Here is a 12,167-nt window from a genome sequence, read left to right on the forward strand (position 1 = left end):
AAATGTTATTTCAATCACAGGTTTGTATTTGAATGTTTCTTTGGGAAGATCAAAGATGGTTTTGTGATCGATCACATTGATGGACAGAAACTTAATAATAAATTATCTAATCTACAAGCTATCACGCCGGGCGAGAATTCTGCACGAGGAGATACCGATAAATTTAAGAGCGTTACAAGGAGAGCTGACAGATCTCTCAACATAAATACCCGTGAAGAGAAAATATTTCAGTCAATGGCCGCGGCTGGTACGTATTTCGATATTCACCCGATGTCAGTCCAACGTGTTGCAGAAAATATAATCAAATCATCGTTTTCATACAAGTTTAATAGCTGGATTTCATTTTCTTATGTAGATGCAGATAACTCCGCAACGATTGTGCAAAAGTCAATTATGAATAAATATTTTTCTTTTAAATATATAATTTTCATATAATGAATTACGAAAATATCAATGATGTAATTGTTGCTATTAAAAAATTAGAAGAAAACGGAATTAATATATCTGATGAATTAAATCCTGAAAAAATTATTACTGATTCTGAAACACTACGTGAGGCTAAATGCGAAGGGCGATATATTTTGCCTGCTCAGTACAGATTTATAAAGAAAATCCAGACGGAGTTATATAAATCACTGGCTGCAGTAAAAGAAGCACAAATAAATGAATTTGTTTCGCTGTCTCGTGCAATTGAAAAAATTAGATCAGCATTGTCTCAAGAATACGAATCAAAAAGAATAATTAGTACTCGCGTAAGGCAACTAAAAAAATGTATGTCAGATTGTGAAACGATCGAAAGTTACATGATTGGGAAATGAAATCGAAAGTAAAAAAAGAATAATTTTTACCTGTATCAATCTGATACAGGTAATATTTTTTTTACCTGTATCAATCTGATACAGATAATATTTTCTTAAGCCGATCAGATTTAATGCAGGAATGCGCGTTATTTAGAATCTGATCTTTATTACACGTGACCATACAAATATGTTCTTGCTGTAGTTTATCCAACTGCGATTGCGTCAATAAAAAATCCTCGTTACCGTACACATCAATAACCAAATCAACTGGGCCGACTAGAAACTGTGTAAATATTTTTTTGATGTAGTTTTCAAGTACTTGCTTGTCGTGTATGAAAACCTTCACATGTTGGTACATTATATAATACTCGCTTGATTAATTAGAAATCAGGGTCTGTCAGTAAAAAATAAATTTCTTGCAGATTTTTTGCTTTTTACTTTCGCATGATTTTGACTAGTTAATTACCTTTCCGAATTGAGAAATCTTTACGATTTCACCAACAGATTTATACTCAGTGTTACATCTCGTAAATCTAGCAAGTTCCCGGACTGGTCTGTCAGTTTGAAATTTGTTCTTGATAACAGCGGATTATAACACCGCAGATAAACCGGATTGATCAGTTCTTGCACAAGCAGAAATCCAGGTGGTATATCTTTCGGGGTGAATGAATAAAGAACAAATCCTTGCTGGGCTGGGCTTGATTTGATACTGTCGTGTCGGTGCTGTAGCTACCGTCAATGACATCACACACGAGATTTACGATTCCCGGGGACACATGTCGGCCTTCTTCTTGTGGGCTATTGTTGTGCCGGAGAATAGTTGGCTCCGGTAACGTTTTTCTGTACTGCGCGAGTATGTCATCGAAGAACTCATCGATGATATCATCAACAGATTTTTTGAGTTCGTTTGGGGAAATATACCTGGGAAATTTAAATGTTGGAATATCTTCTACTCGTATTTTATACATATTTGCAAATTCTAATCTGGCACTGTCATTAGCATTTAATACATTTTGAATAAGTCGTAGATTAAATAGTTCCACGTCATTTGCAATTTGATTTAATATTTCTATGTATCTGATAACTAAGATTTTTGACGATAAATCAAAAATATGTCCTTGAAAGCTCTCTCGTAATTTGTTAACATTTCCTTATATCCTTCATCAAAAGAATTGAAATATTTAAAAACAGTATTTGGGTCCAATCGTTGCCAATATCCTTCCTCGTTCAAAAAACCCCAACCCGCTCTGCCGTAGAAAGTAATTGGATTTAATATAAATTGCAAATAATGGGGATGAAATCCTGTAATGGGAGTACCGTGATATGATTGTTTGTCTGTGACATAGTCAGACTTTTTAGGTTCTGGTGGTATCGGTGGTGCCGGTGGTGGAATTTTAGGCCATCCTAACACTGTTCTGATCGAACTCTGATATATATCCAAGGCGTAGTCAGGAGAGTTTATTTCGATTGCAGAAGACAGCGTTGGTTCATGAGCTGTTATTGCTATCTTGGATTCCTTACCGGTGATATTTTTTATTCGACGTTGTAATTCCTCATTGATTTCTTCGATTTGATAAGACCCGTTTGGTATTCCAATGACGTTCCAGTCGGGAGTGCCATCTTGTTTATTTTTATTTGCAAACACAAACGAATTATTTGCTGGTAATTCACCAAATGATTTTGATCTGATATTGGGCCAACTGTGATATAATCGTAATTGTGCTAATGTAATCTCGTTTGCGTGAATTGCAGATGCAAAATTAATACTAAATCCTGGTTTAGTCAAGCTTACTGTTATCATCGAAGTTTTCTTCGGGTTTGTATTTTCGACTATGTCGAGCAGAGCTCGATGAAGTAATTCCGTCATTATTTATCTTTGTTGTTTTCAAATGGCGTGTGCAGTCTTCGTATATCTTAACCATTAGCTCGAATTCGGAATCTGATATTGTTTCGTCGTTGATGCCTGATGATATCAGCGACGATAATTTTGAGTATGCGGACGTTGCTGTGTTTAGCGCTGTAACATAATCGTGCAATTTTGTACTAGTGCATGAAGATTTCTTTTGCGATTATATTAAAAACACCTGCGATGGCAGTTGATGATGAAACGCATATTGTTACTGCGATTGCAGCTGTTGTTGGTGTTAACGCTGATACGACTCCGGTGGATGCAACTAACGCGGATACCGAGTACACTAACGCATCTAACACAATTACACGCAGCTTGTATTTTTTTTACTTTCAGCGTATACTCGTTGATGGTATTTTTTTAACTCTGACTGCCATTCGCGCACTTGATCGTATCTATATTGTTGCGCATTTAATGTTGTCGTTGATGCTGTCAACGCCATTTATTATTTTACGCAGTAACCATTTGAGGTGTTTCAGCTACAAATTCCAAACACCACCAGTAAGATGTTGCGGTTAATTTCTTATCAGCTGCTTCCAGTATAAATGTTTCTTCAGCGCCGCTATTTAATATGATAGCCACAACCCCGGAAAACTTGTCAGTGGAATGTCGCCAGGGATACGTTGTAAATATCTCAAATTTTGCAGCACTGAACACAGACAGTCTATACACTCCAGTGACTGTTGCGGTATATTTGATAGTATTATTTTGTTTAGACCATGTTGCGAATCCAAATGATACCGTGTATACGTTGTTGATAATATGCCCGGGAGTAACTCCAGGTGGTATTTTAATCAAACTGGTTTTGTTAACGATATCAGGAATCCCACTTACGATATCTTGCTGTGTTTGTTTGATTGTGTCAATGTTAATTTTGATATCAGAAAGTTTCATCAACGGTGGGCGGAGTACCAAAAAATTCCTCCGCGGTTTCATTAATTTTTCTAAAGTTTCTACGGAGATTTGCAAACGCGTTTACGTGAACGCGGCCCGCAACGTGGATATTTTACCGTCAATGGCGCTGTGATTAACGTCAACATACGTTTTTGTCGCGGGTTGGATCTCTTAAAACCACTATTTTGTTTCCGTTCATGCTGAGTTCACCTGTCATTGTATCGCCGGTCTTTTTTACGCGTTCCCCTGCAGCTTTCTGCGTATCATCTCTTAACGCCGCAATTGATATCAGCGAATCCTTGATTTTTCCGCTATCAGTGAACACAGGGATGTTACCCGGAGTAGCTCCAATAACCCTACGAATTATTTCATGCCATTTGATATCACTGGTTTTTTTAGTTTTCCGTATTGGTCCTGAAAAATAACGACATCATCTGGCCCTACCCCGGATAAGTTTAAAAGATTGTTAACGTCATCTTTAGTCGCATATTTTGATAAATCCACGTCGTCGCGTGTTTTTTTTTTTTTTTTTTTTTTATATCATCACGAGATCTTCCGTAAATATCTACCATTATTCCTTAGGGATTGTTTAAATCGACCCGCGGTATACTCGTGCACGACTTTGTGAGGTGGTTTGGTTGATTTTGATATCGCGTCAAGTACATTAATTACTTCACGGCCACATATCGTAGGATCAGTTAGTGTTTGTGTTGGTAGCGTTGAGTACCAAACTGGAATGGGAGTGGAAATTCAACTGGCGGTGCTAACCCATACGAATCGAAATAAACAATTCCACGTGGATGTATCGCGTAAGCAACCCAGTGAGTTCCTGGACCATCGCTGTTATCGAGATTAATAATTCCAGTTTCTGGATTATTCGGTTGTCTCGGTAACTGATCTCTCATAAAAACACCTCTAAATTTTTTTATATTTAATTGTTTAGCGGCATCGAGTAAATCAAAATTTGACATCGGTGTTAAAACACTCTGTGTTTTCAATAACGGCGTTTGGGATACCATGAAGGTGTAGTTCCTAGAAGTCTTAAATCCGCTCCTTTTTGTATCCAGATCCGCGGGATCCACCAGTTGCTTTGTTTAATGCCATTTCAGCAGCTGTTCCAACAGCTCCTAACGCGGCTGCTTTTGCGACAGCTGGGGCAGCAGCAGCTATTATTACTGGTAACGCTGCGAGGAGAGGAAATATACCACCGGTTTTAACCACATCCTTGATGGCTTTTGGAGCGAAATCAAGTTGAGTTCCAGTTTTTGCTTGCTTCGCTTTATTGAAATGTTTTAGTTGGGTTTGGGCCACCATTAGCAATTTGATCTTGTTTTAGTGTTATCGTTGCCCAACATACACCCGCGTTTTTTGATTGTAATTTTTACGCCTGACCAGGAGTCAGAGTGACATTAACGTGACTGTAAGACATTTTATAACAAACGCGATTGATCTAATTGTCTACATGTTTTCCACTGGTGCATCAACGACTCTCATTCGGCCTCTAATGCCTTCAAGTAACATTGCTTTGTCACTGAGGATGATCGCGATTGCTCTATAGGGGCCATAAACAATTGGCGGACCATCTGCAATTTTAGGTAATGCACCTACGCGAGCTCGGAAGTGTATATCAACGACAGATTGTTTGGATAAATCAAGATGCTCCAGCGAAAAGTAATAAATCGGGTACAAATTTGTAAAATCAAACTGTGATATTTGAGTCCCAGTATCTATATTTATATTACGCGACAGAAACATCAGCCAGCGATTATATGCGTGCACCACATGATTTTGTGTAAAACTTAATGATATATCCTCAGACGGTTCTTGTTGCCCGTTTATCCTCAACGAAACTTCGGTAACGTCGAGTTTGTCAAATATCATATGCGAATATTTCTGGTTATTCACCCGACGATTATCTTGTAGCGCAATAAAAATATGTCGTGGCGCAGAAACCCCTTGTTGTGATGCTAAATGCTAATTTAATATATCTCTGACGGAACTTTGGATGGTGTCTGTGGTTACTGTTAACCACGATAACAGTGATTTACCGCCTTGATTCATAAAAGAGAGTAATCGTGGTTCTTCTGTGACCGATGGAGTTAATACCGGCATCCACAATGGAAGTTTTGTTATATTTACCATACCAGCTTCGACACCAGCCCCTCGCCAGATCGCATCATTATCATTACCTTTTCTATGAAGCACAACTGTGTGTTTAGCTCCAAAGATGACCTTTCTAACATCTCTGCAAAATCCGAAGGTGTGAGAGAGTGGAATCGCGCACGAAAAACTTCTTCGTGTTCCTGACAACATTGCTTGGCGTGTTAAAAATCCCACGTTGTAAGTCGCACTAATACCTTTTATAATATCAAATGCACCAGCTGGTCTATCTTCGTATCCAGGGCCAGCTGGCTGTGGATCAGATGCAGTATTTCGTGGTGTTTGTAACTTAATATATTTTTTTTTTATTTTGATTTTGATTTTTAACGTAGCTTCAACAATTTTTCAGTCATATCGCTACGATGTCTGCAATGTGGCAGTTTATAGTGATGTCTAGCACTGGGGCATCATGCCGCAGACATGTAGCATGATGTCCCACCCAGTCACATTATCCTGACACCAGGCCGACCAGTCCTAACACTAACCTCTTAATGCTGAACGCCAAGCGAGGCAGCTGTTAGTACCATTTTTGTAAGTCTCTGGTATGACTCGGCCGCGGATCGAACCCACGACCTCCCGCATCCGAGGCGGACGCTCTAACCACAAGGCCACCGGAGCGGTAAACTTAATATACTGTCGGTAATATCTTTGGCAAACATCACTGATGGACCAGCTGATCTTGTGTAATCATCAGAATATCTTGCTAGACCAATTATTGTTGTAGCAACATCGACATCATTCTGAATCGATTCGATATTTTTTTCCATCAATCATATCTGTGGCGCTACTAAACAGTGCCATAATTCCATTACTGACAACACCAACTCGTGCATTGGGATCGTATACAGCACCATTTGCCCTGATTAAGTTCACCTTCTACTTCAATAAAAGCCTCATGGGGTAGAAAATATCTACTTGTATCATGAACTTGATGTTCGATACGTCCTCGATCTCGTGGTTTAACCGCATCATAAGAATAAAATTGATAATCATGCACTGATCTATCTTTTGGAACCGGCGCATCTATGGCAAATGCTGGGTCGGATATGCGTTTGAACATTTTATACTATTGCGTATTTTTCCAAATGGTAATTATCGTCGTCGCACACGAAGTCCACTTCCTACTATCAAATTTGCTGTGATATTTCTTTGTGCGTCGGATTCCTGATTTATCAACGCTGCTAGTTTCTGATTTGCAGCTTGATTTATCACCTTACTAACATCTGCGGGCATAATTTCGGTGCTTGGTAATTTCACCGGCGATGATTTTCGTCTTATTAACCGTGCTAGTCTTTCTTTGATTGCCGAGAATGCCTTACCAGCAGCACTAACAATTGCACCAGGAGCTTTTTCACCAACAACATTAATGGCTTTCATCGATAATTGTTTTGCAATTGGGCCAACTTTTGGTGCTAAATCCGCAAATAAACCCTGAACCACATCACCTAGTCCGTCTCCGTAGGTTGCGGTATAGACTGGTAATCGTGAGTTTATTGCTCTGACCTGCACGGGTGTATAATGTCTGTTGTATATGACCATGTTATGTTATTTGCTACTGTTTAATCGCTGTAATCATCAACGAGTTCATCAACGAGTTCTCGGTATATACTAGCATCCATGACACCGCCTTGAAATAATCGCTGACAGATATCAGCGGCTTCATTAATTATTTCTGGTGAGTTATTCCCAGCTCGCTTTCCTCTTATGAGAACTTCTAACCGCTGCACATCTTGTACTAGGTTTTCAGGGCAGGGAATAAAATCACTCCCCAAACCTTTGCCGGATGTTTTTTTTTATGCTAGTCGGCTGTGTTATTATCGGGGGTGTTTTTAACGGTGTTGACAGATCTGCAGTCACAATAGGGCTTGCAACACTCCTTGCTTCAACGTCTTTCTTAAATTGGTCAAACTCATTTTCGTATTTTGTCGTGACCCGCTGAATACCTTTATGTGTAGTAAACACCAACCGTTCCCATTGGTCATACTTTAACGGCGGTGAACCCGGCTCCAGGTAGTTTAAATAATCATTAAATTCACCTACAAGATTAACCGCGTTATCGTAATTTTTCATCTTAATATTTTTTTTCCACTTTCTCGTTGAGTTTTGCTTTACCGGGTTTGTATTCCGGCGGAGCTTCGGCTCCAGGTAGCGTTTCTGACGCATCTACAAAATCTTCTCCGGGCGGTCTTGCTGCAGCTATGTCAGTTGGAAGATCTCGTAAAATCTTTTTTGTTTTTTTGGTTCTTGCTGATATTTTTTCAGCTTGCTCAGCGGTCTGTTTTAAAATTGAAAGAATACCTTTTTTTCTTTCCTCGTCCTCAATATCTCCCAATAAAGCTCTTTCAGTGACCGCCGCGGCTTTTTCAGTAGCTTTTGTAACGGGTTTAAATAATTGTTCTGTGCCAGCCGCGAATTCAACTTGCGTTTGTTGCCGCGATTACACATTTTTTTTAAATCCTCCTTTACAGGGATATATTTCTTAAGTGCTTCTTCTCGCTCTCTAGCTAGTCTAGCTGTGTAAGATTCCGAATGTACCATTATTTCGTATAGCAATATTTAATTCATAGCAGCAGGGAGGGCGCGCCTCCAAATTGTAACCGAATAATCGTGTATTTTTCCTTCGATGCAACAAAGAAAAAAAAAACATATCGGCGATAACAGGTAAGCCAATTTGTCATCGACGGAGTTGTCTTACGCTGGATATCGCATTTTTTTTACGATTTTTGCGATCTCGTAGGAAGGCTTATTTTTGCGAAATACAGGTGAACCAATTAGAGCTTGTTCCCCCTCTCTGCTGCTCAAGTTCATGCTGTCTGGTTCTTGTTCTGGATTTAGTGTTAATTCTACATCTTAATTGTATTCTGCGCTATTTGGAGTTTGTTTTTAAGATATTTACCAACTTCGTTCTACAACAAAGAATAGGAAGAGTCAAACTTATAAAGTATCAGAGCATAACTAAACGTATTTCTTTACAATGAAAAATAATGACCTTGTCAATTACTTTTTTGTTATACTATTATGTTAATCACTATGAATTCATATTGCAGGTGAAGTCATTCTGGAAAGCATTTATTAATCTTCACAAACAAGAAGGTCACGTTAGTGTATGACAGAAATTAAAGTATAATTGTCAGACTGATCGATCGATGCAAGTCATGCCGGCAAGGTTATCACAGAGAGTTTACAAATAACAAAAGAAAATACGTGCCTAGGTCCTCGGGTATTTCAAAAGGAATTATATTTAGTGCGTTTGCATATATGTTTGTAGCACCAAAGAAAAAAGTAATGCATTCCTCAGGTACCAATAGATTTCATGACAAATTCAAATTAGAAATAAGCAATGGTGGAGAATCCTTTTAAACTAAGTGAAAATGTAGCAATGTAACTTGATCAAACACATGCACAGACAGGTTGACACTGTATTCACGTAACACTGAAGAAGAAATTCCTCATATTTTACAACAATCTGGATCTTTGATCCGTGTGTGCATGGTGAGGTCCGTGTGTGCATGGTGAGGTCCATGTGTGCATGGTGAGGTCCGTGTGTGCGTGGTGAATCATTTTCTCTTCTGTAATATCAATGATTCAACATTGCAAGGGAATAATGTTCTGGCAAGTTTTCTACCGGACAAGAACGGTATGGGCTCGATTATCACAATATCATCCGTTATGATTGGCACTTCACTCTGTTTGACTTGCCCCACCACAGCCTTTAATAATAATAATAATAATAATAATAATAATAATAACATTATTTAAAGAAGACGCTCGTTTGGTCAACTTACCAATCTTCTATGAGGCCTTCTACAATGAAATATATAAATAATGCACAAGTTATACAAGATGAGGTGCCTTTAGACAAATAATGTTGTTAAGAACTCGACAATTGATCTAATGCTACAATAAAATATGTACAATGCTTCAAGGATAAGTATATACATGATTCATACAAATCAGTGCCGGATTTAGACATAGCGAGGCCCTAAGCTATGGGAAGTTGTAGAAGCTCTATTTGGTATAACATAAATCTGAGAGGCCCCTTCAGACTGTTCAGACTGTGAGACCCTATGCTGTAGCTTCTTTAGCTTATGTCTAAATCCGGCACTGATACAAATAGTAAGGAACATGTGTAAAACATTATAGGTGAGTTCATGATAATTATGTTGTAAAAAGTAGTAGTACTAAATTTTTAAAAATCATGCAAATTTTTGTTTCTGTAGATGTTCACTAAGAAGCCTTTTGAAAGCTTGGCATGTGTCAGCTGACTTTATATGAGGTGGCATGGAATTCCTTAATTTGGCTCCAGAAAAAAAATAACTCTACTTACAAAACTCTGAATTTGGTTTAGGTAAATATAACTTGCTGTTTAAGGTGGATCTTAGTTCACACATATGTACATTTGTAACAAATTTAGAATTACATTTAAGATATTCAGGGACCAAACCATGTAATGATTTATGTACTAGTAAACTCTTCTGAAACTGAGTTCTCTGCTGAAATGGAAACCACGTTAAGGTTTTAAAAACATTTGTTGATGGTATATTGAAATCAGTATCAAGAATAAATCTAGCTGCTCTTTTTTCTAACTGCAGTAATCTTTTCTGATTTTGAACCACTATTACCCCAGATAGAACAACAATATTCTAGGTGTAGCATAACATATATTTCTCTGTTCTTGAGGAAGATAATATGTCATTTTGTTCAAGAGATAAAACAGTGATTTAACTTTTTAATGACCTTATCAACTTGTATTTTTCAGCACAAGATATTTTCTATCATGATTCCAAGTAGTTTGTCGTTTACTGATTTCGTTTATCCATTCCTTTTATCATTACTTTGAAAGTCATTTTTCTTAATTTTTACTCTTGCTCGACTACCTGTGATCATATCTTTTGATTTAGCTCCATTTATTTTCATGCTATTGTGTACACATCATTTATTTATTTTTACCAAGTCTGTATTTAATTTATTGCTAATCCATGGTCTTTCGATCGAATGTTAAATAATGTCAAATCATCTGCGAACCTGTTGGTGGTGGATAGCTCAATGTGATATGGTAAATCATTGATGAACATCAAAAAGAATAATGCTCCAAAACTGACCCTTGTTTTAACACCTGACTTTATCAGTTTCGTATCCGAATGTTTTTTTTAAAATAAAAACATTTTGTTTTTGTCTTCAAGACAGGGTCGAAGCCAAGTTAAGATTTTATGGGTTGACTTGATATATGTTGAGCTTTTCTAGCAGGATTTCGTGATAAAAGCCTTTATAAGGTCAAGAAACCATGTGCCTAGAAGGTTGCCTTAATCTATACCTATTATCCAATCATCCACTATTCTAGTTAGCATAGTCTGGCATGAATGTCTTTCACGGAAGCCTGATTGTCGTGAACGTAGCAAATTAAATGATTTCATGTATGTTTTAAATTCATTACAAAAATTTCTTTCTAATATTGTTGAAAGTGATGATAAAATTGGTATAGGCATATAGTTATTCATATCAGAAAGGTCCCCTCCTTACGTACTGGAGTTACTTTTGCCAGTTTTAGCCTGTTTGGAAAAATACCTTTGGAAATACTTAGACTGCAGTCTTTGAGGTGATGCTATACCATTCTATTCCAGCTTCTGCCACCACCTATCCATCCCTTTATGACTCGGATCCCCATGGTGCGTGAAAACATTACTTTTTTCTGTTTGAACGTTGAAAGAACTTGGCGATTTGTGTGCCCTTCTTGGTCTTTACACCGTATATTTTGTCTATATGACTTCCAATAAGCTCAGCAGAAATTATACATTATAATTAATTTCAACTGTTATGAGTACCTAGATGCCTTTGCTCTAATAGCAACTATTTATATATAGTTAATCATCTGTAATTACATATAGGTATAAATAGTTAATCAACTGCAATTACATAAAGGTATAAATAGTTAATCATCTGTAATTACCTATAGGTTTAAATAGTTAATCAACTGCCACTATAAAATAAGCAATATATTTAAGTTTAATACTTTTAAACATTTCCAAACAAAATTGACCAACACCAATTAATCAAAGTTTTTATTTTTTAATTATCATTTAAACAACATGCAAGTATAGTATCTCTTTCTCTCTCTCTCTCTCTCTCTCTCTCTCTCTCTCTCTCTCTCTCATTTATCAGTCCATCTATTATAGTCTCTCTCTCTCTCTCTCTCTCTCTCTCTCTCTCTCTCATTTATTAGTCCAATCTATTAATATATCTAACTATAAACCTTATCTACCTATAACTTCAGATGATGCATCGACCGGGGAATGTCAAAATTTCTTCTGTTTTTTATTACAAGTCACCGTCGAGTATTGCCCGGGGCCATCATTCGATCTTGTCAAACATGGTTAGGCACGTCATCTATTCAATATTGTGCTGCC

Source organism: Sinohyriopsis cumingii, chromosome 17 (genome assembly GCF_028554795.1).
Source record: "Sinohyriopsis cumingii isolate HCF-2022 chromosome 17, ASM2855479v2, whole genome shotgun sequence".
Lineage (NCBI taxonomy): Eukaryota > Metazoa > Mollusca > Bivalvia > Unionida > Unionidae > Sinohyriopsis > Sinohyriopsis cumingii.